At 39.5% G+C, this 27,792-nt stretch overlaps 1 pseudogene; it reads left to right on the top strand.

The window, feature by feature from the left end:
- LOC102185997 lies at positions 536 to 27,792 on the top strand (annotated as a pseudogene).

The following is a 27,792-nucleotide window of genomic DNA, read 5'->3' as shown; positions in this document are numbered from 1 at the left end:
TATTGCTTGCAGATTTTTGGATCGCAGCCATTCTGACTGGTGTGAAGTGGTACCTCATTGTGGTTTTGATTTGCATTTCTTTAATAATGAGTGATGTTGAGCATCTTTTCATGTGTTTGTTAGCCATCTGTATGTCTTCTTTGGAGAAATGTCTATGATCCACCTCCCAGAATTCTGGAAATAAAAGCAAAAATAAACAAATGGGATCTAATTAAAATTAAAAGCTTCTGCACAACAAAGGAAACTCTAAGCAAGGTGAAAAGACAGCCTTCTGAATGGGAGAAAACAATAGCAAATGAAGCAACTGACAAACAACTAATCTCAAAAATATACAAGCAACTTATGCAGCTCAATTCCAGAAAAATAAACGACCCAATCAAAAAATGGGCCAAAGAACTAAATAGACATTTCTCCAAAGAAGACATACAGATGGCTTCTTCTGGTTCTTGACCAAACTTTGTGTGTCCTCTGAAAGTCCTTCTTTCCTCCCTGCTCCTGGCTCACTCCCTCTGGAAGAGGATACTGTGAGGACAACATGGGTGGAAAAATCTCTTGGGACAGGAAAGAAATTGGTCAGTGCTTCCCCTTTTACAACTGCAGTAATCTTGCCACAGTATGCAAAGCAGTCTTTGAGGGTAAGAAGGCGAGATCTACTTCTTCTGGAATAATACTAGAAAGAAACTGGTGTTTCCATGAAGATTTTCAGAAGGTCATCAATAAATATGAAAGTCCTGAAAACAAGGGTCCACAAATGTATATAGCTTACTCTAGGTATGAGATTATAGAAGCAAAAAGAGATTTAGGACCTATTTATGGGCCCAACCCCATTATTCTATAGGCATGGAAATTGGAAATGAGAGGTTAAGTGACACACCGAAGGTCCACACTACTTGGACTTCTGCCATTTATGACAAAGCTGAAATAGGTCCCAACTCAAACTCCCCACCATTCTCGGAGGTACATATTTTAAATTAAACTTTGTATTTTGAGATAATGCTAAATTCACATGTAGCTAAAAGAATAGTAGAAATCTCATGCTATCCAGTTTCTCTCAGTGATAATATCTTATAAAACTACAGTGCAATATCATAATTAGGATATTAACACTGATGCAGTCAAGATACAGAACATTTCCGTCACTGCAGGGGTCCCTTATGTTGCCCTGAAATAACCACACACTGCTTCTTGCCCCTCCCCCTTCTTAGCCCCTGGTAACCATTAATTTGTCCTGCATTTCTGTTATTTGTCATTTAAAGAATCTTACTTAAGCGGAATCATACAGTAAGTGAGCATTTTGAGATCAGTGTTTTCCACTTGGCATAATTCTCTGGTGATTCACCCAGGTTGTTGTAAATCAACAATTTGTTCTTTTTATCACTAAGCATTATTCCACGGTAGTATTCCAAATTCAGACTTATGAAGGAAGTATGGAAAACCACTAGACCATTCAGGTACGACCTAAATCAAATCCCTTACGACTATGCAATGGAAGTGACAAATACATTTGAGGGATTAGATCTGATAGAGTGCCTGAAGAGCTATAGATAGAGGTTCGTGACATTGTACAGGAGGCAGTGATCAAGACCATCCCCAAGAAAAAGAAATGGAAAAAGGCAAAATGGTTATCTGAGGAGGCCTTGCAAATAGCTATGAAAAGAAGAGAAGTGAAAGGCAAAGGAGAAAAGGAAAGATATACCTGTTTGAATGCACAGTTCCAAAGAATAGTAAGGAGAGATAAGAAAGACTTTCTCAGTGATCAAAGCAAAGAAATAGAAGAAAACAATAGAATGGGAAAGTCTAGAGATCTCTTTAAGAAAATTAGAGATACCAAGGGAACATTCCATGCAAAGATGGGCACAATAAAAAACAAAAATGATATGAACCTAACAGAAGCAGAAGATATTAAGAAGAGATGGCAAGAATACACAGAAGAACTATGCAAAAAAGATCTTCACGACCCAGATAATCACGATGGTGTCATCATTCACCTAGAGTCAGACATCCTGGAATCGAAGTCAAGTGGGCCTTAGAAAGCATCACTATGAACAAAGCTAGTGGAGGTGATGCAATTCTAGTTGAGCTATTTCAAATCCTGAAAGATGATGCTTTGAAAGTGTTGCACTCAATATGTCAGCAAATTTGGAAAACTCAGCAGTAACCACAGGACTGGAAAAAGTCTGTTTTCATTCCAGTCCCATTTTGGTTCAGTTTAGTCACTCAGTCATGTCCAACTCTTTGTGACCCCATGGACTGCAGCATGACAGGCCTCCCTGCCCATCACCAACTCCTGGAGTTTACTCAAACTCATGTCCATTGAGTCAGTGATGCCATCCAACCACCTCATCCTCTGTCATCCCCTTCTCCCACCTCAATCATTCCCAGCATCAGGATCTTTTCAAATGAGTAAGTTCTTCCCATCAGGTGGCCAAAGTGTTGGAGTTCCAGCTTCAACATCAGCCCTTCCAATGAATATTCAGGACTGATTTCCTTTAGGATAGACTGGTTGGATCTCTTTGCAGTCCAAAAGACTCTCAAGAGTCTTCTCCAACACCACAGTTCAAAAGCATCAATTCTTCGGCTCTCAGCTTTCTTTATAGTCCAACTCTCACATCCATACATGACCATGGGGGAAACCATAGCCTTGACTAGATGGACCTTTGCTGTCAATGTAATATCTCTGCTTTTTAATACACTGTCTAAGTTGTTCGTAACTTTCCTTTCAAGGAGTAAGCGTCTTTTAATTTCATGGCTGCGGTCAACATCTGCAGTGATTTTGGAGCCCCCCAAAATAAAGTCTGACACTGTTACCACTGTTTCCAATCCCAAAGAAAGGCAATGCCAAAGAATGCTCAAACTACAGCAAAATTGCACTCATCTCACAGGCTAGCAAAGTAATGCTCAAAATTCTCCAAGCCAGGCTTCAACAGTATGTGAACCATGAACTTCCAGATTTTCAAGCTGGATTTAAAAAAGGCAGAGGAACCAGAGATCAAATTGCCAACATCCGTTGGGTCATTGAAAAAGCAAGAGAGATCCAAAAAACATCTACTTCTGCTTTATTGACTATGCCAAAGCCTTTGACTATGTAGATCACAACAAATTATGGAAAATTATTCAAGAGATGGGAAAACCAGACCACCTGACCTGCCTCCTGAGAAATCTGTATGCACGTCAAGAAGCAACAGTTAGAACTGGACATGTAACAACAGACTGGTTGAAAATTGGGAAAGGAGTTTGTCAAGGCTATATCTTGTCACCCTGCTTATTTAATTTATATGAAGAGTACATCATGAGAAACGCTGGACGGGATGAAGCACAAGCTGGATTGCTAGGGGAAATATCAATAACTCAGATATGCACCCTTATGGCAGAAAGCAAAGAAAAACTAAAGAGCCTCTTAATGAAAGTAAAAGAGAAGAGTAAAATAGTTGGCTTAAAACTCAACATTCAGAAAACTAAGATCATGGCAGCTGGTCCCATCACTTCATGGGACATAGGTGGGGAAACAGTGGCAGACTTTATTTTTGTGGGCTCCAAAATCACTGCAGTTGGTGACTGCAGCCATGAAATTAAAAGATGCTTACTCCTTGGAAGAAAACTTATGACCAACCTAGAGAGCATATTAAAAAGCAGAGACATTACTTTGACAACAAAGGTCCATCTAGTCAAAGCTATGGTTTTTCCAGTAGTCATGTATGGATGTGAGAGTTGGATTATAAAGAAAGTTGAGCTCCAAAGAATTGATGCTTTGAACTGTGGTGTTGGAGAAGACTTGAGAGTCCCTTGGACTGCAAAGAGATCCAACCAGTCCATCCTAAGGGAAATCAGTCCTGAATATTCATTGGAAGGGCTGATGCTGAAGCTGAAACTCCAGTATTTTGGCTACCTGATGGGGAGAAACTGACTCAGTTGAAGACCCTGATGCTGGGAATGATTGAAGGTGGAAGGAGAAGGGGACGACAGAGGATGAGGTGGTTGGATGGCATCACCGACACATTGGACATGAGTTTGAGTAAGCTCGGGGAGTTAGTGATGGACAGGGAGGCCTGGTGTGCTATAGTCCATGGGGTGGTAAAAGAGTCAGACATGACTGAGCAACTGAACCGAACTGAGTATTCCATGGTGTGAATGTGTCACTAACCATTCACCAGTTGAAGAACATCTGGGTTGTTTCCAGTTTCATGCTATTACAAATAAACATATAGTAAACATCATATTCAGGTTTTTGTGTGTAAACGTAACCTTCCTTTTGGGGGGATTAAATGCCCAGAAGTGCAATTGCTGGGTTATATGGTAGTTGCATATTTAGTTTTTCAAAGAAACTGCCAAACTGTTTTCCAGAGTGGCTGTATCTTTTACATCCCCACCAGCAATGTATGAGTCATCTAGTCTTTCTACATTGCCACCAGCATCTGATATCATAGCTATTTTTTCATAGATGTGTTGTGCTATCTCTTTGTAGTATTCATCGGCATTTCCCTGTAGACTAATGTTGTTGGCATCTTTTCATATGCTTATTAGCCATCTGATTCTCTTCTTTGGTGAAATGTATCCAAAATGTTTAATACGAGCAGTGTATCTACCCACTCTTCCATTCATCCTTAGGGTCTTGTCTGCCAAAGTTCCTCTTTCACGAAAGGAAACAAACTTGGTCACCATTTTCAGCCCCACTGGCCTCTGTCGGCATTGCTAGCATGTCAAACTCTTCATATTTGACTAGCAAGCAAACAAAATAGCTCTACAACCAATCTGCTTGTTTCCCCACGTGGCTGGCTCTTTTCAACTTTGAGTCTTGGCTTCAAGACTACTTCTTCAGAAAGATCTCCCTTGATTCCTTAAGCTGATTCTCTGTTAGTCTCTCTTGTAGCTCTGGTTTTCCTCCCCCGATATGAACCCCAGTCTTCAGTTTTACTTATCGCTTTGCTTGTCGCTGTCTTTGCCTACATCATCTTATATAAACTCCATCAGTCCAGGGACCTTGTGTCTTTTCTCAGTCGAAGCCTCAGCATCTGGGCTAAGTGCCAAGTGTGTAATAAATCTGTAGATTTGCTGAATGAATGGGTACATGTCAGTGTCACTTTATCCAGGTTTCAAGTTACCACAGACTTTTCCCCCTTCAATGTATTTTCTATCATTTCCCCTTTTTATTCACCTATAATCATCACCATCACCAGCCTTAGGATTAAGCTAAAACATACATCATCTTTTACCATATAAAACACTTAATAGTATGAAGGTCTATTTTAGATTGAGCTGGCACTTAGTCACTAAATGTATTTCATGAATATTTAACATAGAAAAAATTTATTTAGTGTATTAATGTATGTTATTTGGGCTTCCCAGGTGGTGCTAGTGGTAAAGAATCTGCCTGCCAATGCAGGAGACATAAGAGACACGGGTTCGTTTCCTGGACCAAGAAGATAGCCTGAACGAGGGCATGGCAACCCACTTCAGTATTCTTGCCTGAAGAATCCCATGGACAGAGGAGTGGGTTACAGTCCATGAGGTCGCAAAGAGTCAGACACAACTGAAGTGACTTAGCATGCACACACTTATGTTATCTGGTGCACAATACAATTTCATAAAATCAAAATGTTTATATATGACTGAGGTATATAGGAATATACACTTTAGTTTCATAGATTGAATTGTGTCTCCCCACCCCCAGATTTATATGTTGAAGTCCTAACTGTAATACTGCAGAATATGACTGTATTTGGAGAGGTATTTCCCTGGTCGCTCAGCTGGTAGAAAATCTGCCTGCACTGTGGGAGACATGGGTTCCATCCCTGGGTTGGGAAGATCCCCTGGAAAAGGGAATGGCTACCCACTCCAGTATTCTGGCCTGGAGAATTCCATGGACGGTATAGTCCATGGAGTTGCAAAGAGTCGGACATGACTGAGTGACTTTCACTTTCACTTTAAGGTTAAATGAGGTCATTAGAGTGGGTGCTAAACCATATGACAGGTGTCTTTATAAGAAGAGGAAATTTGGATACAGATACACACAGAAGGAAGACCTCATGAAGACATAGGGTAAGACAACTAATTACATACCAGAGAGAGAGGCCTCAGAAGAAACAACCCTGCCAGCACCTTGATCTTGGACTTCGAACCTCCAGGACTCTGAGAAAATTAACTTCTGTTATTTATGCCACTCAGCCTGTGGTATTTTGTTATGGTGGCCCTATCAAACTGATGCAAGTGGTAATAGCAGCAATATGTGATGGTAGAATTATGGGAATTTACTATTTGATTCTCTTTTTTAATTTCTATAAAATTATCTACAAATTTTGTTATTAAAACTGTATTAATGCTACCCTGCCCTGAGCTGATAGATGGAGCTGGTCTGAGATGAAACAAATGAGAAAATGATAAATGAAGAAGAAACAAATTGGCTAAGTAATCCCCGCCTTGTCATTGAGGAATATGAAAATAAAAAATCAAATTCATAGACAAAGTTGCTTAAGCCTTTAAAGTCTTGGTCAAAGGAAAATGTGCTACTGAATGGTTGGTCCTCCGACCAGAACATGATCACCCAGGTAAAAAGGGCTGCATCCCTTACCTGGAAGAGGATCTTCAGTGTAGTCTGCGGCACAGTGCTCCAGGGATGATGTGTGGAGCCTCAGACCCTTGATCTGAGGCTCCCAGAACAAACTAACCATATACGTTCCTTACAAGTTACTTGGAAACAAGTTCCAGGCCCGGCTGCCCATGCCAAGAGGGATGATGGACATCGGCTCTGGAAGTCAACCAGGCAGTGAGTACGTGGGACTGACACATTTAACCTCTCACCTCATTAGCAGGGTCGGTTTGGTCATACATCTTTCACTTCCTTGAAGAAATATAACTGTCCAAGAGTAGCCAAAGATGATCAGATAATATCTGTTGGACTCAAGGACTTTCATCAACTGGGCCAATCCTCATTTCACAAGGGAGAAAACTAGGACCCCAAAATGCTCAGAGCAGGGTTCACAGTGCTCAAACATGTGCATTGAGAATATTTATAGCAGTCTACCTCAGTGTGAAGTTAGAGATAAAGACTCCTCAGAGACGTACCAAGCCTAACATTTCTCATGCTGTGAACAGCACTTTGGATTCCCTTGCTAGGCCTTGTCTAAGATCTCAGAGGGAAATACATTTAAGGGATGTTCCAAAATTAATTGCTTATCTTACGACTTTGGACTAGAAGTTAAAATCCTATCAGTACTACATCTGGAAAATATAAAGAGATTGATTAACAGTTGGAGAAATCTCTACTATCACTGACGAGTAACTCAATCTCACCAGTGAATATTGTTCAGTGATTACTCTTTTGATAAATTATTTCCTCTCCTCGGTGTGCGCAGGTACAGGTATTTGTTTCACAGTCCTCTGGAACTGACAAAGTGGGGAGCAGATTCATCTGAGATCGAGGTCCAAAGGATTAAATATGTACTTAATTACAATTTATTTCTACCATATATACTGTCTTAGGCTTATTTAAAGGAAGTCCAAGGATAAAGGTGAAAGGTCAGGGCGAGGTCAGGATGAAAGGTCAGGGCAGGGTCAGGCATGTTGAGGCATGCCTGGGCATGTCCAGGCATGTCCGGACATGTCCTGGCAGAGAGCGCTGCAGACACGCCCCAGAGACGGGCGGGCAACCAAGCCGACCAATCAGGAGCCGACACGAAGCCCGCGCCGTCCAATCAGGAGCTGACACGGAGCCCTTGGACACCAATCACCGCTGAGCCCGTGTTTTCTTCCTTATATGGGAGGCCCGCTCCGGCTATAAAACCCTTCCCCACCCTCGCAGACTTCGCAGACTCCCTTTGCTTCGCAGACCGTCCCCCCTCGCTTCCTTGCTTACCTGCCCCCGGGAGTTCTGCCCGAGAGCGACCGCCCAATAAAAGGCCCTGATCAATGGTCCATAGGGGTGGCTCCTTCTTCCTGCGGCGTTTCTTACAAAAGGAGTAAGTGACACCAACAGAAGGAAACAGATGAATCCAAAACGGGGAGCATTTTGAAGAACTGACTCATTTTCCGCAAAAAATATGATGGGGAAAAGTTGGGAAAAGACCAGTTATATACAAAAGACAGTAATCAAATGTGACATGTAGACTTTATAGCTGATGCCAAAGAATTATTAACAATTTGATTAGGTATCATCCTGTACTGTGGTTAACAGCTGCAAACTAAAGTATGCAAAGGAGAAATGACACAATGCTTGGTGCTTACTTTGAACTACTTTGGCAAAGAAAAAGACAAAAGGGATAGTTAAGCTAAGATGGAAAATTTTGATAATTGTTCAATTAGGGTGGTGGGTAAGTGTAATTCATTATTCTAATTTTGTTAATGTTTAAAATGTTTTATAATAACCCTCCCCTCCCCACCCCCGCACCGCAAATTCATTGCTTGTGTTTCCATTGTCGGTGGGTTGCTTTTCTGTGGATAACGCTTTCATCTTGTGGTTCTGCTGTGCCATAGGGCCTGTGAATTTTTTGCATCTAAATGGGTAGAGGAAAAAAGAGAGCAGTGAAATTCACAGGCTCATTTTCAAGGACATCCCATTAGCAAAAAAGGTGTCCTCTGGCATCATCTAGATACAAAGTAGTTCCTGAGGGCACAGTCACTTCCCAGCTTCTACACTAAGAAAATGGGGTAAAGCTCTTTAGTGGATGGTTCATTGTCTCTGCCCCAGGTGGCTTCCTGGGGAAGCTTCCTCCAACCCCCCAGGGATTCTGGTGTAGTAGGTACAGTGAGCCTCAGCAAGCCGCTTCCTCAGTAAGTCCCACATGATACAGGGCTCTCTGAATATTTTCTATTTACTCTCCCAAGCTGGTACATCCACCTTGGGTCACTCTGTGCTCCACGGAGAAGATGGAAGCTTCTTTGCCTGTGGCTTCAAGTGGGGTTCAGGCAAAGGTGGGCATTCCTGAAGGCTGTAAGAGGAGGGGATGGAAAGGAGGAGACAGAGGAGCCGACACTTTGTCCCCCGACTCACCTGCAGGCAGAATTACCACCCTGCAGTTTTGCTGGCTCTCTGTAGCCCTTTCTGTCTCTGGATTCTGATAAACATTCCCTCCTCTCACTCCTTCCAGCCTAGGGCCAGTATCAATGCCCTATCAGAATATTACTTTATCCATGTGATTTCTCTATACCTGTCCACACCCTAATGTTCTTGTGGTTTAGACATAAAGTTGTGTCCGACTTCATGACTTCATGGACTGCAGTCTGCCGGGCTCCTCTGTCTGTGGGACTTCCCAGGCAAGAATACTTGAGTGGGGAAATTCTTCCCACTATTTCCTTCTATAGGGGATCTTCCTGACTCCAGGATTAAACCCACATTGCCTGCATTGACAGGAGGATTCTTTACCACTGAGCCATCAGGGAAGCCCAACACTCTAATAAATTGTGCTTTGATTCAATTTGCCTCAAATTTCCATCTGTATTTGCTAGGACCCTGGCTCATACACAGAGGATCTGTGGACAGCATTGTGAAACACCAGGTCAAGGCAGGACATGCCACATCTCCTGGGGAACCTGAATGACGCATTGGAACTGCAAGATGTCTAGTGGAGCTGGAGCAAATGTGAGGAGTGCCAGGTGAGAATGATGAAGTGAGAGGCATCCGCACCATTGAAGGGCCTTTCTCCCACACTAGGTCTCTCTGACTGGAGAAGGCAATGGCACCCCACTCCAGTACTCTTGCCTGGAAAATCCCATGGAACGAGGAGACTGGTGGGCTGCAGTCCATGGGGTCGCTAAGAGTCAGACACGACTGAGCGACTTCACTTTCACTTTTCACTTTCATGCATTGGAGAAGGAAATGGCAACCCACTCCAGTATTCTTGCCTGGAGAATCCCAGGGACGGGGGAGCCTGGTGGGCTGCCATCTACGGGGTCGCACAGAGTTGGACACGACTGAAGCGACTTAGCAGCAGCAGCAGCAGGTCTCTCTGACAGTAGCAGCAAGATTATTCAAGGAGGCTTTGCAGTAACCAAGGTAAGAAATGACAGTGTCGACTGAAAGACAGGAAGCAGACCAGAGAAGGAGAAAGTCAAGGTCTTACTCTTGGACTGTACCTGCAGTGTTACTAGAGCTGCATTGTGGACCAATAAATCCACAAGCAAGAAAAAATCACCTCTGGAGAGGAAAACAGAGGTGGTAGGTAAAGGAGGAGTCTAATTTTAGGGATAGTACAAATTGAAAGGCGCTACCAGGACCATAATGTCCCTTATACCACAAATCTAACCTCTACATTGATCACCAAAATGTTACTCTCCAATTTTGGAGGTTATTTTCCTCCCTCATCAGAAGAAGATTGCCTATCATAGGATTATTTGTTATAGCAAAGAAAATGGAATTTTTTAAATATAGTCAGCTTTCCTAGGCTACATTTGTTGTGGCAAGTGAGAAATATCTACAACTGGAAAGACTGAAAGCTAATGAGAAATATTACTTGAAAAACAGCATTAATGACAGTATTGCAGAGGCCCAATGTTATAGAGAGCTTTTCTAAAGTATTCTAAAGACACCCAATATATATGCCAAACTGGAAAGAATTCAAGACAGAAAGCTTATGATTTATTTAGTTGGCTGTGCTGGATCTTAGCTGCAACGCGTGGGGTCTTTGATCTTCCTTTGGCATTACAGGATCTTTAGTTGAGGTATGCGAACTCTTAGCTGCAGCATGTGGGATCTAGTTCCCTAGACCAGGGGTCGAAACCAGGGCCCCTGCATTGGAAGCTCAGAGTCTTAGTCACTGGACCACTAGGGAAGTCCCAAGATAGAAATTTTAATTTCCTCACTTTCTCTCATTCGCTACTTAGAAACTGCCTTTATTACCTCCAAGTAAAACACTTGTATTTGGCTTCCCTGGTGCTTTAAACAGTAAAGAATCTGCCTGCAATGCAGAAGACCCGGGTTCGATCCCTGGATTGGGAAGATCCCTTGGAGAAGAGAAAGGCTACCTGCTCCAATATTCTTGCCTGGGAGATCTCATGGATAGAGGACCCTGGTGGGCTGTAGTCCATGGAGTTACACACAAAGAGTCAGACATGACTGAGCAACTAACACACACTTCATTACCATGTATTGTTACATATTTGCACAATTATTTTCAATAAATTGCTTTTTTTTTTTTTTTTGCTCTTTCTTCATTCTGCCTAGAGTATCTTATGATCTTTTAAAACAGAATTCAAGGAGCAGGTATGTAAATTTTAGATAACCTATTACCATCAGGTTTGGCCCTAATGCTAGGGTATTAGAGAATATTTCGGCTTCCTTCATTAACGCAAGGTGGTCCTTTTGTGATTGGGGAAGCACAGCCTGCTTGCCTACTTTGTGTTGTGAGTATCATGAGTTCAGTAAGATTTTCTAAGTTTCTAGGGCTCAAAACACTAAAGAAAGTCTTTCCTACTGCTCCTTTCTATGTTATTTCAGTACTGGACTGGGGAGAGGAGTGATGGTACCAGCATCACTCTTCACTGGACTAAAGCTTGGTATATTTATTTCAAAACATGCTACATTTCTCATTTGAAGGTGTCTTTTAAATCTTCAATCTGGCCAGGGTATGTAGCCTAATGGACATGTGCTTTTAAAAATTCAGGCCGTGTTCCAAGGTGGAACTTAATTAGGATTAGAGAAGTAATTCAAACCATGTATCAAATTCATCTACTGAAAATGTCAGTACCTGCCCTACTTATAGCCCATGATGACTGGGCAGCTTCAGGTGATCATGCGTGGTATCCCATGGCCAGCTGAGTACACAAAGATGGACACCCAGTGAAAGGGCCATCAATCCACGAGCTAGATATTGATACAGTTCATCTTTTATCCAGGCCATGTTATAATCATGGTCTCTCTTGGGAATTTGAACTAGGAATTACTACCAAGTGGAGGGGATAAACAGCAGTAGCAGCAGTGGAAAGGTTAGAGTTAGAAGCTATAGATAGAGTTTACTCTACATATTTACCAGAGTTACCTGTTTTATAAACCTGAGGTAACCTTAGCAGTCAGAAGGGTCAAAGCAAGATACTATTCTTTTGTAATATTTCAGTCCTTTACTGTGTATAAAGGTTTATTTAATGTCTAATATGTGATCTATTCTGGAGAATGTTCCATGAATTCTTGGGAAGAATATGTTTTGTGATATATTAGGTGTAATGTTCTGTACTTGTTAGGTCTTGTGGGTTTAGAGTATTGTTCTAGTCTTCCATACCCTTGCTGACATTCTAAGTAATTGCTTTATCCATTATATAAAGTAAGATATTGAATTTTCCAGCTATTATTGTTGAATTTTCTATTTCTCCCTCTAATTCTATCAGATTATGTTTCCTGTGTATGGTTTAGGGTTCTGTTGTTAATATAATTATTTTATTTTCATGATGAATTGACCTGTTTATGATCTTATGTCCTTCTTTTGCCTTAGTAACATTTTGTTGTCTTAAAGTCTATTTTGCAAGACATTTCTGTACTCACACTTTCTGTCTTGTGGTTGATGTGTGAATATATCTTTCTCTATCCTTTTATTTTCAATCAATTTATACCTTTGAGTCTAAAGTATATTTCCCATAAACAACATACAGCTGGATATTGTTATTTTTCATCCAGTCTCTGCTGTTCATTACATTGTAAGTATTATTATTGATGTGATTGGAATCATATCAGTTATTTTGGTTTTCTTTTTCTATCTCATTATTATTTTAGTCCTCTGATTCTCTCTCTCTCTCTCTCTTTTTTTTTTATTTTACTTTACAATACTGTATTGGTTTTGCCATACATTGACATGAATCCGCCACGGGTGTACATGAGTTCCCAAACATGAACCTACCTCCCACCTCCCACCCCATATCATCTCTCTGGATCATCCCCATGCACCAGCCCCAAGCATCCTGTATCCTGCATCAAACATAGACTGGTGATTCGTTTCTTACATAATAGTATACATGTTTCAATGCCATTCTCCCAGATCAACCCACCCTCTCCCTGTCCCTCAGAGTCCAAAAGTCTGCTCTACACATCTATGTCTCTTTTGCTGTCTCGCATACAGGGTCATCATTACCATCTTTCTAAATTCCATATATATTTGTTATTATACTGTATTGGTGTTTTTCTTTCTGGCTTACTTCACTCTGTATAATCGGCTCCAGTTTCATCCATCTCATTAGAACTGATTCAAATGTATTCTTTTTAATGGCTGAGTAATACTCCATTGTGTATATATACCACAGCTTTCTTATCCATTCATCTGCTGATGGACATCTAGGTTGTTTCCATGTCCTGGCTATTATAAACAGTGCTGCGATGAACATTGGGGTACATGTGTCTCTTTCAATTCTGGTTTCCTCGGTGTGTATGCCCAGCAGTGGGATTGCTGGGTCATATGGCAGTTCTATTTCCAGTTTTTTAAGGAATCTCCACACTGTTCTCCATAGTGGCTGTACTAGTTTGCATTCCCACCAACAGTGTAAGAGGGTTCTCTTTTCTCCACACCCTCTCCAGCATTTAAGCAAATATTTTCTAGGGTATAATTAAACATTTTTAACTATTAAAAATGGAAAATATGGCCTGAAAAAAAAAGCAAGAGGCTTTAACAGATGGTTTCTGCAAACTATTCAGCCATTCTCACCCCCCACAAAAATCACAAAGTGAAATTAGTTTGAGCCAGCCACATTATGTCACCTTGTCTTACCCAAAGTACCCGGTAATTCAAGGAATTCTTAAATTAGATATTCACCATACCTTTGGAGTACAGATTTTTAAATATATGTATAAAACCACATTTAAACATTTAAATGGAAAATAAATGAGAAAATACCTAATTATTCATCATTACTTCTGGTCAACTCAATAGAATCACTGTTATCAAGGTATTCCCATCATTCCAGGCAAAAATAATATTTGAGGTTACTTATGAAAAAACTGTCGTTGTTCATTTGCTAAGTCATGTCCAACTCCTTGTGACTCCATGGACTGCAGCACACCAAGCTTCCTTGTCCTTCACTATAAATGCTAATAAATTCATACACTCTTCTGTTTCAAACCTAGATGATGGACCACAATACAGTTTGGGTTCCCTGGGAAGCAAACTCAGAGATGGAGTCTAACATCCAGGATGTTTATTAAGAAGCACTCTTGAGATTCAAAAGTGTGGAAGGGAGGGGAGGAAGCAAGATTGAGAGGAGGGAGAGGTCTAGCTGTGATACAGGCTCAGATGGTCCCACAGGGAACCTCCAGAGCTAAAATGTTCTTCAGGGATGTCCTAACTGGGGGCCAGATGACCAGGTCTGTGTACTCCCTCACAGATCAGTCATGGGATGTGAGCCATGCAGAGAAGGAACATCATTATGCTAGATGGGTCTCTGCATCTGAACTGCTGAAGGTCCTGACAGCTAAAGACTGTGTTATAAGGTGTCCAGATTTCCCAGGACTATCCTGATTTCAGCACTGAAAAATCCCAAGCAAACCAGAATGGCTGAGTACCCTACTGTCTGCCAATGGCACTTGGGCAGCTGAGAAAGCAAATCTTTCATTGAACAGCTGTGTGTCCACAACAGCTCTACTATTCCCTAGGATTTTAGGGACCTCATGTTGAAGTCCAGTATTTCCCAGAGTTGTTAAAAGCTCCAAGTGTTAAAGGTAATTGTGTTTCCACGGTCATACCAACTGGACTTGCTTAGGAGCAATAACCATAATATCTTAGGAATAACCGTAATATCTTCTCTCCTACCTCCCACAGATTGATGATCACATAAATTCAGATCAATTTGGAAAGGACTCAGTGGATCAGGAGACAATACAATATCGAAGTCTGATGCTCTATCAAGGTACTCTGCAGGTGTGTTTCCCCATGACAAAGTCTCTTCTGCTGTGCATTTCCTGTTCTCTGCTAGGCATGGCATGTCCCTGTAAGACAGCCTGAAAAATAGCAAATATGCCTGAAAACAATTATTAATATTGTATGTCAAAATTTAGAAGAAAACAGCCTGTCATAATGTCAAGAGAGGACAAACTTTATAGTTAAAATTTGCCATATCTCACTGAATTGGTGATATTTCAGTAACTAGTGATGTTCCTTACCATGATTAAGTTCACAGAATTGATTTTGAGTTTATAATAATGACAGATGTACAGGTTTAAAAAAAGACCACGAAACAAAAACTAAATGAACCATTGATTGGTTGACATGTTACAAGAACAGCTTTGGCCACAGAGGTGGGAGTTCAGAACAGAGCTTGACTCCCCTTCCTACCAAAGCATCCTGGCCTAGACCACTTCCCAGTGGTTGGTCTCCATTCAGCTCCTCATACTGAACCCAAGAAACCACTCTTTTATGCAATGTATCTTCCTGGTGAACTGCAAGAGTTAGATCTGAGAAACTCAAGGAAGCAATAATCATTTACTAGTAAATAGCTAAGTGACGTCCAAGGGAGAACTTAAAATAATGCGCCTCCCAAGTAAACTAGCAAGTCAAGATGCTCAAAAACACTTCATTGATGGTTCCTTAAATTCAAGCTTAATTGGCTACCAATAAATGAAACATTTCTATAGCTATGAGAAGAAGATATTTTGTGTGTGTGTGTATATCTGTGTGTGTAGGCTTTTGGGAAATGAATATTTACAGGAACTTGTATTATCAATCTTGGGAAGTATGTGCAAAAAGTAAAAACATTTTTCCTGTTTGTCTTCTCATTTTTAAGATGATAGATATCCAAATAATTTTCTATTGAAATAACTATGAATGCAACTCAAAATGGTAAGTATATCTACAAGGATGAATCTGTAATTTCCATTAGGTTAATGTTTTTGGTGGTGTTTTTTTGGTTATAGCCTTTCTTTTTCAAACCTGTGACTCAAATAGCAGCAATAATTCTAGGACATAAACCCTTTTTAACAAATGCTACCCTACTGTTCATTCTAGCTGTATGAATAATTCATCATAATCACTTCAGTGAAAAATGAGCCTGCTCGTAACTTTCATTTTTAAGAGATGGAAAACGAATTGTAATTCAGTGAATCTGGAGAGCAATCATTGCTTTTAAAAGGAAAACTAAGTTCTGATATTACAATTATAAAGAGAAAAATATAGAATTGAAAATATTAAAAATTTGCATTTTGGGATTAGATTATGAGAAACTTAGAATACTGTAAAACTGTTCTTTAACAAGAGCAGAGAACAATCTTGTCTGATGCAGGAACTTTTACTCATTGAAGTCTTTTAAATTTTTTTATATTAAAGTATAGTTGATTTACAATGTTTCAGGTGTACAGCAAAGTGATTCAGTTATACATATACTTTTTTTCAGATTATTTTCTATTATAAGTAATTGCAAAATATTGAATATAGTCCCCTGTGTGATACAATAGGTCCTTGTTGTCTATCGGTTTTTATTTAGTAGTATGTATTTGTTAATCCTAAATTCCACATCACCCCTTTTCTCTCCCCCCTGCCCCTTTCCCTTTGGTAACCATGAGTTTGTTTTCTGTATTTGTGAGTCTTTCTGTTTTGTCAATAAGTTTATTTGTATCATCTTTTTTAGATTCCACATATGAGATAGCAAATGGTATTTGTCTTTCTCTGACTTACTTCAGATAGTATAATCATCTCTAGGTCCATCCATGTTGCTGCAAGTGGCATTATTTCATTCGGCATTATTTCATTCTTTTTATGGATGAGTTGTTTTCATGTACCACATCCTCTTTATCCATCTGTTGATGGATCTTTATCCATGTCTTGGCTATTGTAAATAGTCCTGCAATGAACACTGAGGTGCGTGTATTTTTCAAATTATGGTTTTCTCCAGATATATTCCCAGGAGTGGGACTGCTAGATCATATGGTAACTCTATTTTTCGTTTTCTAAGGAACTTTCATACTGTTCTCCATGTTCACTGAGTTTCAAAGCTGATAAACATTGAACTTTCTAAAAAGTTAATTTTGTTGATTCGTATCAAGCAATTATATATTGGGAAGGTTTTCTTTCCCTTTTTTTAATGTAGTAAATGACACATAACATAAAATTTACCATTTTAACCATTTTAAAGTATATGGTTCAGTGGTATTAAATACATTCACATTGTCATGCCACCATCACCACCATCCATCCTGTAGCTCTTTTGATCTTGTAATACTGAAACTATACATTTGCTTTTATTTTATTTTATTTTTACATTTTTTTTTAATTTTAAAATCTTTAATTCTTACATGCATTCCCAAACATGAACCCCCCTCCCACCTCCCTCCCCATAACATCTCTCTGGGTCATCCCCATGCACCAGCCCCAAGCATGCTGTATCCTGCGTCAGACATAGACTGGCGATTCGATTCTTACATGATGGTATACATGTTAGAATGCCATTCTCCCAAATCATCCCACCCTCTCCCTCTCCCTCTGAGTCCAAAAGTCCGTTATACACATCTGTGTCTTTTTTGCTGTCTTGCATACAGGGTCGTCATTGCCATCTTCCTAAATTCCATATATATGTGTTAGTATACTGTATTGGTGTTTTTCTTTCTGGCTTACTTCACTCTGTATAATTGGCTCCAGTTTCATCCATCTCATTAGAACTGATTCAAATGAATTCTTTTTAACGGCTGAGTAATACTCCATTGTGTATATGTACCACAGCTTTCTTATCCATTCATCTGCTGATGGACATCTAGGTTGTTTCCATGTCCTGGCTATTATAAACAGTGCTGCGATGAACATTGGGGTACATGTGTCTCTTTCAATTCTGGTTTCCTCGGTGTGTATGCCCAGCAGTGGGATTGCTGGGTCATAAGGTAGTTCTATTTGCAATTTTTTAAGGACTCTCCACACTGTTCTCCATAGTGGCTGTACTAGTTTGCATTCCCACCAACAGTGTATGAGGGTTCCCTTTTCTCCACACCCTCTCCAGCATTTATTGCTTGCAGATTTTTGGATCACAGCCATTCTGACTGGTGTGAAGTGGTACCTCATTGTGGTTTTGATTTGCATTTCTCTAATAATGAGTGATGTTGAGCATCTTTTCATATGTTTGTTAGCCATCCATATGTCTTCTTTGGAGAAATGTCTATTTAGTTCTTTGGCCCATTTTTTGATTGGGTCGTTTATTTTTCTGGAATTGAGCTGCATAAGTTGCTTGTATATTTTTGAGATTAGTTGTTTGTCAGTTGCTTCTTGCTATTATTTTCTCCCATTCAGAAGGCTGTCTTTTCACCTTGCTTAGAGTTTCCTTTGTTGTGCAGAAGCTTTTAATTTTAATTAGATCCCATTTGTTTATTTTTGCTTTTATTTCCAGAATTCTGGGGGTGGATCATAGAGGATCCTGCTGTGATTTATGTCTGAGAGTGTTTTGCCTATGTTCTCCTCTAGGAGTTTTATAGTTTCTGATCTTACATTTAGATCTTTAATCCATTTTGAGTTTATTTTTGTGTGCGGTGTTAGAAAGTGATCTAGTGAAACTATACATTTGCTTTTAAATAGTAATTCCTCATACTGTTCTCCCCCCAGGCCCTGGAAACCAGCATTATGCTTTCTGTCTTGATGATTTTGACTGTTCTAAGTACCTCATATGAGTGGATGTAAGTGGAATCATAATGTATTTGCTTTATGTGTGTGACTTGCTTATTTTACTTAGCATGAGGTCCTCAAGGTTTATTCAGGTTGTATATACTTCTGAATAAGTACAACCTGGTACTTATTCAGGTTGTATATACATCCTCAAGGTTGTGTATACTTCTTTTTTGAAGCTAAATAATATTCCATTCAATGTGTATACCACATTTTACTTATCCATTCATTTCTCAGTGGACACTTGGGTTGCTTTCATGTTTGTCACAGTGAATAATGCTGCCATGAACATGGGTGTAAAAATATCTCCTTGAGACATTGCTTCTCAATTTATTTGAGTGTATGCCCAGAAGTGAAATTGCCAAATCATATAATTCCATTTAAAAATTTTTGTCATATTATTTACCACAGCAGCTATACCATTTTATATTCCTATCAACAGTGCACAAGTGTTGCAATTTCCACAAATCCTCACCAAGACTTGTTATTTTCTGTTTTTTGATAGTAGTCATCTTGAACGTGAAAGTTGCTCAGTCATGCCCAACTCTTTGTGACCCCGTGGACTGAAGTCCATGGAATTCTCCAGGCGAGAATATTGGAGTGGGTAACCTTTCCCTTCTGCAGGGGATCTTCCCAACCCAGGGATCGAATCCAGGTCTCCTGCATTGCAGGCAGATTCTTTAACATCTGAGCACAAGGGAAGCTCTAGTCATCTTAATGGGTGAATATATTATAATTCTCAGATGTAGGGGCTCATTTAAAAGAAAAGAGAATATGGAAATGAATAAAGTGAAAATATGTATAAAAATTAAAAAAAAAAAAGAAAAGAAAAGAGAGAAAAAAAAACAATGAAAAAGCCAGTACCACATTTGTATAGTATTGATAAGAAAATGTAACTATAAAATGATTCAATTAATATTCCTCACATCAGTTTAATTATACAGTTGTCAGAGTAATGTGTAATATCAATGAAGAAATATGTGTAGCATGCAGATGGCTCTGTTTCTTAAAAAATAATGTCATAGGGCTTTTAAATTTATATTTTTAAATTTTAAAAAGTGATGTTATCTCCCTGGTGGCTCAGATGGTAAAGCATCTGCCTACAATGTGGGAGACCCAGGTTCGATCCCTGGGTTGGGAAGATCCTCTGGAGAAGGAAATGGCAACCCACTCCAGTACTCTTGCCTGGAAAATCCCATGGACGGAGGAGGGTGGTAGGCTACAGTCTGTGGGGTTGCAAAGAGTTGGACACGACTGAGCGACTTCACTTATGTCTCCTGCATTGGCAGGTAGGTAGGATGTTATCTCATACATTTGATTTGCATTTTTTCAGTTATTAGTCATGTTGAACATCTTCTCACAAGCATATTGCCATTTGTATATCTTCTTTGGGAAAATGTCTAGTCAAGTCCTTTACCTATTTTAGATTGAATGGTTTGTTCTTTTGTTGAGTTTTAGGAGTTATTTGTATGTCCTAGCTATGAATCCTATATTAGATGTGTGATTTGCAAATATTTTCTGCCATCCTGTGAATTGCTTTTTTATCCTGTTGATAGTGTCCTCTGATCCACAAAGCTTTTCATTTTGATAAAGGCCAGTTTGTCTAGTTTTTCTTTTGTTACCTGTGTCTTTGGTGTAATATCCAAAAAATCATTATCAAATTCAGTCATGAAACTTTTACTCTATGGTTTCTTCTAAAAGGTATATAGCGTTAGGTCTTAAATTGAGGTGTTTGAGCCATCTGTCTTTGGTGTTGAGTAAAAGTCCAGCTCCATTTCTTTTTCTTTTTTATTTTTTTTTGCATGTGGTATCTAGTATTCCCAGCAGTATTTGTTGAAAAGATTGTCTTTTCTCCATTGAATACCCTTGTTGAAAATAATTTGGCCATATATGCCATTATTAATTATTTCTGGGATTTCCATTCTGTTCCATTGGTCTATGTTTTGTATACCAGTGCCATAGTGTTTTGATTACTGAAGCTGGGTGATAAGCTTTGAGACCAAGGAGTGTGAGTCCTCCAGTTTTATTCTTTTCAGGATTGCTTTGGCTATTTAGGGTCCCTCAACATTCTATACGTATTTTTAGAATTGATTTTTCTGTCTCTGCCAACAGCATCATTGGGATTTTGAGAGGGATTGCATTGAATCTGTAGTTACTTTGGGCATTATTGAAATTTTGATAGTATTAAGGCTTCTAGTCCATGAACATGAGATGTTTTCACTTATTTATTTTTTTTTTTAGCAAAGTTTCATAGTTTTCATTGTACAAGTCTTTCACCGCCTTGATTATGTTAATTTCTAGGCATTTTGTTCTTTTTGATGTTATTATAAATGTAATTATTCTTGTAATTTCCCTTTCAGATTTTTCACTGTTCAAGTATAGAAATGCAACTGACTTTTGTGTGTTAATTTCATATCCTGCTACTTTGATGAATTCATCTACTAGTTTTAAGAACTTTTTTGTGAAATGTTTAGGATTCTTTTTATACAAAAGATCATATCATCTGGAAACAGATAATTTAAACTTTTTCTTTCTAATTTGGATGTATATTTTTTTCTTGCCTAATTTCTCTCACTAGAACTTCCAGTACTATGTCAAAGAGAAGTGGCAAAAGCAGGCATGTTTGTCTCATTCTTTTTTTTTTTTAAATTTTAAAATCTTTAATTCTTACATGCGTTCCCAAACATGAATGTCTCATTCTTAAAGAAAAAGCTTTCAGTCTTTCCCTATTGAGTATGTGTTTTCTGTGTTTTTTTCACATATAGCTTTTATAATATTGAGGTAGTTTCCTTGTATTCCTCCTATTTCATGAAAGTGTGTTGAATTTTGTCACATGCTTTTTCTGTATCAATTGAGATGATCATGTGTTTCTCCCCCTTCACTGTATTGATGTGGCCTATTATGTTGCCCAATTTTCATATGTTAATCTGTTTCTGCATTTGAGGAATAAATCCCACTCAGTCATGGTGTATGATTCTTTCTATATGCTGCTGAATTTTGTTTGTTAGTATTTTGTTGAGTATTTTCGAATCAATATTCAAAAGAAATTTTGTGCAATTTTCTTGAGGTGTCTTTATCTGGTTTTGGTATCAGGGTTATGATAACCTCATAGGATGAGTTAGGATGTGCTCCCTCCTCTTCAATTTTTTGGAAAAGTCTGAGAAGGATTGGTGTTAGTTGTTTAAATGTGTAGCATTTAAATTTATTCACTGGTGAGGTCATCTGGTCCAGGGATTTTCTTTGTCAGGAGATTTTTGATTACTGATTCAATCTCCTTACTAGTTATAGGTCTATTCAGATTTTCTAATTTTTTATGTTTTGTGTTTCTATTAATTTGTCCATTTTATCTAGATTATCCTCATTTTTTTTCCCCTTTGGTATAGAATTGTTCATAGTATTCTTACAATCCTTCTGTAAATTGATAGTATGTATGAGTGTGTTAGTCATTCACTTGTGTCTGACTCTGTGACACCATGGACTGTATAGCCCACCACGGTCCTTTGTCCATGGAATTCTCCAGATAAGAATACTGGAGTGGGTAGCTATTCCCTTCTCCAGGGAATCTTCCCAAGTCAAGAATCGAATCCAGATCTCCTGCATTGCAGGCGGATTCTTTACCATCTGAGCCACCAGAGAAGCACCCAAATTGATAGTAGTGCCCGCATTTTCATTTCCTACTTCAGTATTTTCATCTTGTCTCTTTTTTCTTAGTCCATTTAGCTAAAGATTTGCCAATTTTAAAAATCTTTTCAAAGAACTGACTTTGGGTTTTATTAATTTCCTGTTATTGTTCTATTCTCTGTATTGTTTATCTCTGCTCTACCTTTTTATTTGCCTCCCTTTGATAACTTTGAGTTTAGTTTGATCCATAGTTTAAAGTTAGTTTGTTGATTTGAGATCTTTTAAATTTTTTTAATGTTTTTCTAATGACTAACCTACTGGGGTATTGGGAGAATTTAATTAATAACATACATGGATGCAAAGTATTTATAGCTATAAACTTACTCCTCAACACCACTTTTGCTGTGTCCTATAAGTTTTCAGATGTTGTGTTTTCATTCGTTCCTAAGTATTTTCTAATTTCCCTTGTGATTTCTTTTTTGATGCCTTGGTTGTTTAAACTGTGTTGTTTAATTTGTATAATTTCATGAATTTTCCAGCTTTCTGTATGGTACTGATTTCTAATTTCATCCCATTGTGATCAGAGAAGATATTCTGTATGATATCTATCTTTTTTAACCTATTGAGAGTTAATTTATGGCCTAACTTATTGTCTATCTTGGAAAATGTCCCTGTGCACTTAAGAATAATGTATATAATGGAATGTTCTGTATAAATCTGTGAGATCTAGTTGATTTATTGCATCAAATTCTCTTTTCCTTACTTATCTTCTGTCTTTCATTATTATGAGACAGCTATTTAAGTTCTCCGACTATTATTGTAGAACTGCTTATTTCTCTTTCCAAGTCTGTCAATTTTTACTTCATATATTTTTATTGCTCTTTCATTAGGTAAGGGTGCATTTGTAATTGTTGTATCTTCTTGCTATATTGAAACTTCTATGAATATACAATGTCCTTCTTTGTCTCTTGTAAATACTTTTGATTTAAGTCTATTTTGTCTGATCTTATTATGGCCATTCTAGCTCTCTTGGTTACTATTTACATGGAATATCTTTTTCCATCATTTGCAATCTGTTTTGTGTCCTTGGGTCTCAATTGTATCTCTTATAGATAGCATGTAATTGAGTCATGCATTTTTATCCATTCTACCAGTCTCTGTCTTTTGACTGGAGAGTTTACATTTACAAATGTAAATCCATTTCCATTTAAAGTAGTTACTTATAAGGTGAGAGACTATCTGATCCTCTGTGGTCAGAAGCAGCACTCAGCAACCAGAGCACAGATCTTCAATATTTGGAGGATAAGGTACTCATTGCTCATCTTGGTTCCTGCAAGCTGTGTGAAAAGAACACATATACCATGCCATGTAGAGGGAAGGTGGGGGTGTGGGTAGGTGACAGTTGCTCCTGTGCTAAGAGCTGAAAATGACCAAAATTAATCACAATTTACCTTATACATCTTATCCTGAAAGTCTAAGCCTTCTACAGACCCCAGAGTTATAAAATATTTACATCACAAAGATTCTGCCTATGCAATTGTTAGGAGACAGATTCCTAGGGTCCCCTGCTCTTCTCTCTGCTCAGAATTCTTTCTCCTGGGTGAAGTTATATTTACTAAAATATTTTTCCTTTTCATTCAGACATAAATATCCTTCACTTGGCACTAAGGGAAAACAAACATAAAATTCGTTTGCCATGTAAAAGACCAAGCAAGTTGAGAAGCCTTATACATACACACAAAATAAACATGGTTCACTGTAATCATATCAAATCACAGTTCATTTCTTACTACCGATGAGGTTGGTGTTCAATTACCAAGCACAGAGAAAGCCGAGTGGAACCTCTGAATTGAAGCAGCATGGATATCCAAACAACTCATGGAGCTGGAATCAGTTACTTACTGAGTTTTACATTCCAAGAAAAGATGATGGAGGAAAATAAAGGTGGAAACAGTCTAACCGTGCAATTGTCTGCACTCTGCCATTAAAATTTGTTGCTTAATAAATATTTGATGATGGAATCTAGACAACTTATGGAAAGAAATGTTTTGAAAGTACAAGTTGTTTATATCCCTGTAATCAGCAAATAAGAGTACCTACTGTGTAGTAGACACTGGAGATATGGAGAAAATAGGACAAGAGGATGATCTCTGACCTCCGGGAACTAATAGGAAAAGTAAATAAATGAGAAAAACCCTAAAGAAGGGAACTCTATAAATGAAAATGGGGTTAATAGCAGAGAGCTTGTCAGGAAAATCTGACTTTCTAAAAGCAATAATACTTGATCAGAGTATAATTACGTGAAATACTCTGAAATTAAGGCACTGGATGAAGGGTAGCATTTCAGGCTGAAGAAATGTGTATATGGGAAAGTTGCAAGCCTTTTGGTATGGCAGGAGCAAGTGGCGCAAATGGAAGTGTGACAAGAAGCAAAGCTGAAGAGGCCGCTGAACTCAGACTGCGAAAGGCCTTTTAGAGCATCCAAGGGAGTCTGGCGCGATTCCATAGACATAGGTGAACTAGGTTTATATGCAAAGCAAGGTAGGTTAGCTATTATTCACCCTTTCTGTTCTATCCAAGAATATATCTGAAACAGGGCAGGCTGTGATCCTGTTCAAAGTTCAAAGTTATTAACCAAGCAAGAGGAAATGGCTGAAGATTTGAAGTATTTGTCTTAATAATAACTAACTTGTAACACCAAGTTGTTGCTCATGACTTAGGCAATAAGTGTGCTTTTGAGCTGAGACTGTTGTGGCTGTTGAAAAAGATGACATGAGAGAATGAAGTGATGGAATTTGAGTAGTTGTATATGGCCCACCCCATTCTCAGTTTCAGAAATCATGTTTCCCAGATGAACCTGAGCAAAGAGGGGAAGGTAAAACTGGTCATGGGTCTTTTTCCCCCATATCCAACAGGGCTGACTCCAAGAAATCTCACCCTACTTCCCAACTCACCTGGACTATCTTTCCCTGCCCTCAATTTTCTCCTTCCATGTCTCACCCAGGATCACTTAGATTTTTTATCTACGTGGACTTAGACAAGAGAATGGAAGATTCTAGTCCTAATAAACCCACTAGGCAATAGCAGTAGCCTTTGCCCTGCAGAAATCTCCACCTTGAAAAGGACAGCCCCTTAACTCGGAGAAGGCATCTCTGACATTAGGATGTCAGTTCCCAAGGCTGCCTAGTCAGGGACTACTGTGTTGCATGAGTTGAGTGGGTGTAGCTGGGAGGGAGGGGCGCTGTTTCTTCCAAGCCTCACATATCACCATCACTAGCATGGAAATCATCACTAACATGAACCTCCAGCCTTGGAGCTGTTGAATGTTCATGTATTCAAACAGTTTCTCTCTTTTTTGCAGCCTCTGGGCCTGCTGACCATCCTTGATGTGTGAGTAGTAGGCTTTGAGCCAGTGAAGTGCTGCAGAGTGCTATTTAGGCATTCACACATGTCAGATGATGTGCTTTTATGCATTGTGAACAATTAGTCTGATAATGTGTCCTCCTGAAGCATCCAGCAAGGGCCAGAAGTGGATCAAGCTGTGGGTAGACAGGAAATGTGGAGGCAATAGCTATAGAGGAGGAGATAAAGGACACACTGAAAGCTCTGATAAAAATACCCTCATGGAGGGACACCAGGCCAGGGCTGATTGGCAGGGAGGCAGGCAGGGTGGTGCCACCTACTCCTCAGACCCCCTCCTGAGCCCTGCTGGGGTGGAGCCGTGATCAGCCAAGCCCTGGGGCTCTGGCCTTGGCAATGTTCAGCTGCCCCACCAGGACAAATCTTATAATTAAAGCATGGAATGTGAAAAACAGAACAATTCAGCTGGTACTTTAGTCTCATCTGAAATTCTACAGGCATGTGTCTTATAAGCAGAATAAGCAGAATTCTTATAAGCAGAATTTTAAGCCAATCTGAGAGTCTCTGTTTTTCAGTAGAAATTGCAAGCATTATTTTGACTGCTACTTGCTGTCAAATGCTCAGTTCAGTTCATTTCAGTCACTCAGTCGTGTCTGACTCTTTGCAACCCCATGGAGTGCAGCACGCCAAGCCTCCCTGTCCATCACCAACTCCCAGAGCTTACTCATATTCATGTCCATTGAGTCAGTGATGCCATCCAACCATCTCATCCTCTGTCGTCCCCTTCTCCTCCCGCCTTCAATCTTTCCCAACATCAGGGTCTTTTCAAATGAGTCAGTTCTTTGCATCAGGTGGCCAAAGTATTGGAGTTTCAGCTTCAGCATCAGTTGAAAGCTCAGTTGCTCATATTGAATGCTCAGTTGGTGAAATTGAAGGTCTTTCACTCAGGATCAAAATCAAGGCGAACCTGAGGCTTGCGTGCTTCTGAGCTGCTGTGAACGACCCCGGCACTCCTGACCACCCTTCCGGCTAGGATGTCACTGAGATCCCTGAAATGGAGCCTCCTGCTGCTGTCCCTGCTGAGTTTCCTGGTGATGTGGTACCTCAGTCTGCTGGTATCAGTCTACAAATGTGATCAAGTGTGTGAACTGGATGTACTTCTATGAGTATGAACCCATTTACAGACAAGACTTCCATTTCACACTTCAAGAGCATTCAAATTGCTCTCATTAAAACCCATTTCTTGTCATCCTGGTGACCTCACACCCCTCAGATGTGAAAGTCAGGCAGGCCATTAGAGTTACTTAGGGTGAAAAGAAGTCTTGGTGGGGATATAAAGTTCTTACGTTTTTCTTATTAAGCCAACAGGCTGAAAAGGAAGACAAAGTGTTAGCATTATCCTTAGAGGATGAACACCTGCTTTATGGAGACATAATACGACAGGAGTTTTTAGACACATACAATAATCTGACCTTGAAAACCATTATGGCATTTAGGTGGGTAACTGAATTTTGCCCCAATGCCAGGTATATCATGAAGACAGACACTGACGTTTTCATCAATGCAGCAATTTAGTGAAGTATCTTTTAGATTTAAACCACTCAGAGTTTTTCGCAGGTTATCCTCTGCTGCTGCTGCTAAGTCGCTTCAGTCGTGTCCGACTCTGTGCAACCCCATAGACGGCAGCCCACCGGGCTCCCCCATCCCTGGGATTCTCTAGGCAAGAACACTGGAGAGGGTTGCCATTTCCTTCTCCAATGTATGAAAATGAAAAGTCAGAGTGAAGTCGCTCAGTTGTGTCCAACTCTTAGCGACCCCATGGACTGCAGCCTACCAGGCTCCTCCATCCATGGGATTTTCCAGGCAAGAGTACTGGAGTGGGGTGCCATTGCCCTATCCTCTAGTTGGTAATTATTCCTATAGAGGATTTTACCAAAAAACCCCTATTTCATACCAGGAATATCTCTTCAAGGTATTCCCTCCTTACTGCAGTGGGTTGCCTTATATAATGTCCAGAGATTTGGTGCTGAGAATCTATGAAATGATGAGTCATGTAAAACCCATCAAGTTTGAAGATGTTTATGTTGGGACCCGTTTAAATTTATTAAAAGTGGACATTCATATTCCAGAAGACACCAACCTTTTCTTTTTATATAGGATTCATTTGGATGTCTGTCAGCTCAGACATGTAATTGCAGCCCATGGCTTTTCTTCCAAGGAAATTATCACATTTTAGCAGGTTATGCTGAGGAACACCACATGTCATTATTAA

The sequence above is a fragment of the Capra hircus genome, chromosome 6, assembly GCF_001704415.2.
Source record: "Capra hircus breed San Clemente chromosome 6, ASM170441v1, whole genome shotgun sequence".
NCBI classification, from domain to species: domain Eukaryota; kingdom Metazoa; phylum Chordata; class Mammalia; order Artiodactyla; family Bovidae; genus Capra; species Capra hircus.
Note: the sequence above shows the minus strand (reverse complement) of the source record. Positions and strands in the feature narration are given on the sequence as shown.